The sequence below is a fragment of the Ranitomeya imitator genome, chromosome 7 (genome assembly GCF_032444005.1).
Source record: "Ranitomeya imitator isolate aRanImi1 chromosome 7, aRanImi1.pri, whole genome shotgun sequence".
NCBI classification, from domain to species: domain Eukaryota; kingdom Metazoa; phylum Chordata; class Amphibia; order Anura; family Dendrobatidae; genus Ranitomeya; species Ranitomeya imitator.
The window spans coordinates 208,334,997-208,341,549 of NC_091288.1; the positions used below are offsets into that span (position 1 = coordinate 208,334,997).

The following is a 6,553-nucleotide window of genomic DNA, read 5'->3' on the forward strand; positions in this document are numbered from 1 at the left end:
CGCCCGCTATTCACGGGCCATAAAGAGGCGCTCGCTGTTGTCCTGGACTTGTGGCATCGTCTCTATGGGGCCATATATCAAGGTTACGGAAGATGATGGCGGTTTTGGCTTCTGCTTTGGTCTTGTACATAGTTACCAACTGCCAGAAAATGTAGATCAATTTTTTTTTTAACATAAACCCCAATTACCAGTGTCAGACTGATTACTCCCATTACCAGTGTCAGACTGATTACTCCCATTACCAGTGTCAGACTGATTACTCCCATTACCAGTGTCAGACTGCTGATTATGCCCATTACCAGTGTCATGGTGCCCCCATTAACAGTGGCAACTGTAGTACCCAATTAAAAAGAGTCATCCATTCTACCCTAAGTCAGAGAGTGGCACCATACAAGTGTCAGCCAGAGTGCTCTAGTAAACCGCCAGAGTGCTACAGTAAAGCTGATGCCAACTATGTATAGTCAGTGTCAGCCAGAACACTCCTGTACTGAGAATAGAGATACCCCAATAAACCGTGTCAACCAGGGAGACTATCTAGCTCTTCTCGTTCATAGGCAGACCCCAGACAGTCCATGAGGGTGTGCCAGCATTGGGGTGAGGCTGTGTTCCCATATGTGGGGAGCAGGGACAGTAATGGTGGAGAGATTTTTTGACTGCACCTTTGTGTGGTTATTCTACCCCATAATCAAAGCCAAGGAGGTCTCATGTTTCATTAACACAAAAAAATTCATAGCCGGTGGTAAAAAAAAAAAAAAAATTGCAGAGAAGCCAGTAACGGAGGGTAACAAGGGGTGGGCAGAACGGGCAGCTGCCATGGGACTCACATGGCCATGTAGAGTCCCTGGATTAGTGCCACTCAGTGGGGTTGGTACTATTGCCCCGGAGTATTGAGGTGGACCATAAGTTCTGCAACTTTCCAATAGACTTTGTGTCTGATTCATCAATTTGCGTTTTATTTTAAAGTCATTTTTATTTTTTTTTGATCTTGCAATATTCCTTGACGTTTTTTGGCACCAATTTCTTTAAAAAAAAAACAGCTCACATGGTTTATCAATTTTGCTCAAAATAAAAAATTTTCTTTGTTTATATATTTTTTTTTTACATTTTTGCACCTATATAGAGAACGTTCTGCTAAAATGACACAAACTTTGCCCCAAAATGACAGGCGCATATATATATAATCCCACCAAGAAAAAAATGGACACAAAAATTTGGCGACTTTTTTAAAAAGTGACAAACGATGAATCGAACGCAGAAATCTGAAAAACAAAAGCCGTTAGCAGATAAAAGAACGTGGAAAAAAAAACAAATAAGTAATAAAAATATGGCTTAAAAAGGGAGCAAATTTAAAGAAAAATTTTGGTGCAAATCAAAAACAAGTGAAAAAAAAGTCAAATATAATAATGAATCTGTCCAAAGCGTTTTAATTCATTGTGCTATTCAATACCTCTGCTTGTTATCAGTGAATGGGAAGATTCTTCGGTTACATCCAGAGGTATAAACCTAATCCTAATACTTCTCACAGGAATGCCAAGAGTGTGCAAAGCAGTCATCAAAGCAAAAGGTGGCTACTTTGAAGAACCTAGAATATAAAACATAATTTCAGTTGTTTCACACTTTTTTGTTAAGTATATAATTCCACATGTGTTAATTCATAGTTTGATGCCTTCAGTGTGAATGTACAATTTTCATAGCCATGAAAATACAGAAAAATCTTTAAATGAGAAGGTGTGTCCAAACTTTTGCTCTGTACTGTATGGGTTTCAGTATCATCTTGACACTATGTGACGGCATTAGAGAAGAAGTGGAGATGGGTGTCTGCCAGATATCTCAGGTGCAACATGTGTTACTATATGATGGCATTACATGACTTAGATATCAGTGTTATCTTAGCACTATGTGGCGGCATTAGAGGAGTGGAGATGGGTGTCTGCCATGACTTAGATAGCAGTGTTATCTTAGCACTATATGGCGGCATTAGAGGAGTGGAGATGGGTGTCTGCCATGACTTAGATAGCAGTGTTATCTTGATACTATATGGCAGTATAATGTGTGTGTAAGTTGCAAGGCCGGTGGTGAGTATCTACTTTGCTTTTTGATCAGAAACCCTATTTCTATTAAGCCGGCAGGCTGTATTTTGCACCTTAGAAGATAAGCGGTAGCTGAGATTTCTTGCACCCACTTATCGCCATCCCATGACTGTCTTGGCTCAGTGGTTACGGGATAGTCAGGGAAGGTTGTTTCCTACGGTCATCTTCTATGACCATGAACTTCACATTGATTGATTAAATTTTACTTAGACGTTTGGGACCCTGACGTGCGACATTCCAGTCCGTGTGTCTCTGACAGCTAGGTGAGTGGCAGCACAATGACACAATGCATCTGCAGCCACTCCTCTCCCTGCCGCATACACTTATACAGGCATCTCTGGTGACGGCCATCCTCACTAACCGACCGGCAGCTGGAAGACCAGGTAAGATCGGCCGTCATTAGAACGATCATCCACGGCTGGATTCGCACAGAGGGGTTATTTTTTTTAAGCATCCAAAAACAACAAGATTTTCAGATGGAAAACTAAACCCTCCTTTTTTCTTTTCCTCCAGGGTTTCCCAAGATAGGTTTTATTTTTTGCAGCCTTTTAGTTTGTTTGACAGCGGATTCCTTCAGGATCTGCTTTGAATACGTGACATGCAAGTTTTGGTTTTCCAACCAGGTGTTTTTTGAAAACCTCTTAAGCCACGTTCACCTTTTCAGTATGTGTATTGTATATATGTCATATACTTGGGGCAACACCATCCATGGGGGGTTACAGATGGTTTTTTTTTTGAGACCCCGCACATCTGACTTGTGTTACCATTTCTCAGTAGATGACCACCATCTATAATGCTGAGATATAGATGGAGTGGTGGACACACAAGTTCGCTTCTTTCCAGTTCCCGAGAACCAGCAGACATGGCTTTGTGTCCACCAGGTGGAGGAGAACTAATTTGTTCCTCTCCAACAAAAAATGATTGAAAGTTATGGAAACCTAGAGGTCCCCATGACTTCTACTGATTTTAATAAAATTCCCACACATGTATAGCCACCTCTCCAAGAGATAAGACCTAGATTACCTCCTTCTCCACACTGGTCGGGGGTCCCAGCATCTTGAATTTTATGAGTTAACCTTGTCTTCTGTTTTGGATAAAGAAAGGTCACCAATTAGGAGGTCCAAACGTGTAGATGTTTCCTCCGTAGACATTAATAGCAGGAAAAAAAATCCCAAAAAGTTTTGCCTCGGTTAAAAAGTTCCAGACAGTTTGGCCTCCTGGGGTCAACCTAACCCTGGACGATGGCTACAAATGGACTTCTCCTGCGCCGGGTTACATTCTATAGTTTCCACCAGGAAATATCGCTGGCCACTTTGCTCATAATGTTGGAAACCTGAAACCTTGGCAGATCTTTCTTTGGCACCAATAGTCTGGTAGAAGGACACATTTTGGGATAATGTTGAACTTTGCCAAGTCGGTTCATTCCATCTCTGACCAACCCCATATTTTCCGACTCGAGTCACTACATTTCTTTTTTTTTTCCAGGAACATCTGGGTGCCAAGATGGAGAATTTGGTTAAGCTCATAATGGTTCTTCTGTGCTCAGGTAGGTCCCCAATGCTTCATCAGGGGCCTCATCATTACTTTTTAGATCACACAGAGGAACTTTTCGAAAATCACTTTATATGATCTCTACCATGGCATCTAGTGTAAAATACCTATGGGCTATTAGGGGACATAATCATTTGCATTCGAAAGTTGGCTAGTCCTACCAAAATCGTGTTTGAGGGTGAAGTCCCATGGCATGATGCTGCCACACCGTGCGACCCTACCCTGAATGCAGTGATCTGCCTCAACGGATCATGTCCCTGCAAATCATGAAGGCCATCAAAGGAGAAGCCCTTCATTGGCACTCAAATTTGCTTTCCCCTTTTGACTTTTTTTTTTTTAGTCTTTTTGTACCTTGGAAAAAAAACTTTAGAGACAATCATATGGGTATTATGAATAGTTTTTGAAAAAAAAAATTTTTTTTTTTTAGAAATGGAATGTTCCCACTATTTTTCTTTGTTAGTGACAGGTCATACTTCAGCATTTTTCTGAAGTGCACTCCTTTCCAGGAAAGGTCAGACAGCATTGCTGTTGCAAACTGAAAGTACGTTCACAAGGAATTACGCTGCAGGTTATAGAGAAGTGTAAATGTCTACAGTCCCTCTTCTGTTTGCAGGATTTCTGGTGACTTTGTCAGCCGCTGTCTCTACGGTGAGAATCCATCAGCCATATATTCTTTACATTCTTTTTTAAATTCCTCTAAAGTTTCAGTTTTCAACATTTCCACTACTATTTTGCCTTTCCTGGTCCAATCTCATACTTTCCCTTTTTTTTTTAAATTTTTGAATTGGTGGCGCTGTTGCATTGAAGTCTATGGCATTGTTTGGTGGTGATAAGGTGGTACTGCAAGTGGCGAAATGAAAAATTGTAAAAAAAAAGAAAATTGTGTGCAATGTTATCTAAGAGTAACAGATCTCTGTAATTAGATCACTCTACAAAATAGGACAGTATATGGTATTGTCATTACATCCTTACGTTCTTCTAAAGCCAATCTTTGTTTATTTCCATAGTGCCCATTTGGCCCGATAAATGGTAAGTTCACCTAAGCAGATCTACAAGTAAAAGTGGTCTATAGACATTCAATATTTCTCAGCCAACTTTGGATTAATATTTATAAGGGGTAGGAGATAAGTGTCTAGTAGAGATTAATGGCGCCGATAATTTTTCCCCAAAAAACCCAATATGAACGAAAACATAAATTCAACCGGTTGATGTTTTGCTCGAGGATTATAGGTGCGGAACTATAATATATATGACCAGCTTTACTGTAATGTTTAAACTATATACAGCAGGGATTTGTTGCAGAACTACAACTCCCAGCATGCTTGGAGTCATAGTTTTGCAACACCTGGAGGGTCACAGTTTGGAGAGCACTGATGTATGATAATTTGTTATTTTCGTTTTTTTCCAGAAACCAGACTATGTGCAGGTGTATCGGAGTAAGTACCATTTTCATTGCAAACATCCGTGCAGTCCTTAGGCCGTGGCGGGGCCCCTGCGTGAGAACAGGATATGGGCCCATTGGCAGTCTAATAGCTCATCGCATTGCACCCATTTTGTCTCTGTGACAGATGCGGCTAACTGCTTTGGACATAGTAGTGGCCCCATTACCTCTTGGGCCCCAGGTTGCACCAATGGTCTGTCCTCCTCTGGGCCAAAACCCACTTGGAACCCCAACACCCACTTACCCAGATGGCCACTGGCTGACCCTATCCAGGGGAGAAAAGGTGGTCATATGTGCTCTGTCCTGAGTGCCCCCACAACACTCAACCATCTCACTGGATCGCACCATGCACATATAGGTCCACCTTGCCTATATGGGGTCAGGAAAGGTCTGAGTCCCAAAGACAGGACTGCTCCCCCCCCAATATAGTTTTTGCACCTCACCCAAACTTAAGGTTTATTTTTTTATGTAATTATTGATCAGCTTTTGCCCAGTTAGGTATTTTTATATTACGTTCCATTACTCTATTTTGCTTCCTTCCATCTCCGACACCACGATGAAGGTGCTGGTTTATCTGCCCAGTCCATGCTGTTTTACTGGCTGTTTTGACTTGCTGATTTAGCAAGAGTTAGATATGTTATATTATCCACCATTACCTTATCTTTCTGCCTTCTAAGGCTGCTTTCACACATCAGTTTTTTTGCCATCAGTCATAATCCGCCGAATGTTGAAAAAAAACAGATCTGGCGGCAATATTCACCAGATCCATTTTTTTTGCATAATTCGCCAGATAGAGACTGATGGCAAAAGACTGACGTGTGAAAGCAGCCTAACTCCGACACCATGATGAAGGTGCTGGTTTATCTGCCCAGTTTGTGCTGCTTTAGTGGCTGTTTTGATTTGCTGCTTTAGCAAGAGTTAGATATCTGTGACATTATCCACCATTACCTTATTTTTCTGCCTTCTAACTCCGACACCATGATGAAGGTGCTGGTTTATCTGCCCAGTCCATGCTGTTTCAGTAGCTGTTTGGAAAAGCATCTCTCAAAATAATGTGTATTCCGACACTGTCTGTCTGAGAACAGATTCTTGTCAAAGCAGCTACTAAAACAGCATGAACTGGGCAGATAAACCAGCTCCTTCATCATGGTGTTGTAGCTAAAAGTAAGCAAAATAAGGTAATGGAGTATGATATAAAAATACCTAACTCTTGCAAAAATAATAAGTCAAAGCAGCTACTAAATCAGCATGGACTGGACAGATAAATCAGCACCTTCATCATGGTGTCGGCGTTAGAAGGCAGAAAAATAAGGTAATGGTGGATAATGCAACAGATATCTAACTCTTGCTAAAATAATAAGTCAAAGCAGCTACTAAATCAGCATGGGCTGGACAGATAAATCAGCAATTTCAGCATGAAACAAGTTAAGGTAATGGAACATATTACAAAGATTGTAAACTTTGAAAAACC

The 6,553-nt window shown here is 41.0% G+C and overlaps 1 long non-coding RNA gene across 1 annotated transcript; it reads left to right on the forward strand.

Annotated features, from left to right (window-relative positions):
- The first annotated feature begins 2,441 nt into the window (after positions 1 to 2,441).
- LOC138646036 (uncharacterized) lies at positions 2,442 to 5,078 on the forward strand. The gene is made up of 5 exons (XR_011314819.1): positions 2,442 to 2,473; positions 3,576 to 3,636; positions 4,255 to 4,289; positions 4,649 to 4,670; positions 5,050 to 5,078. It is a non-coding gene; the product is annotated as an uncharacterized lncRNA (long non-coding RNA).
- Positions 5,079 to 6,553: the final 1,475 nt, after the last annotated feature.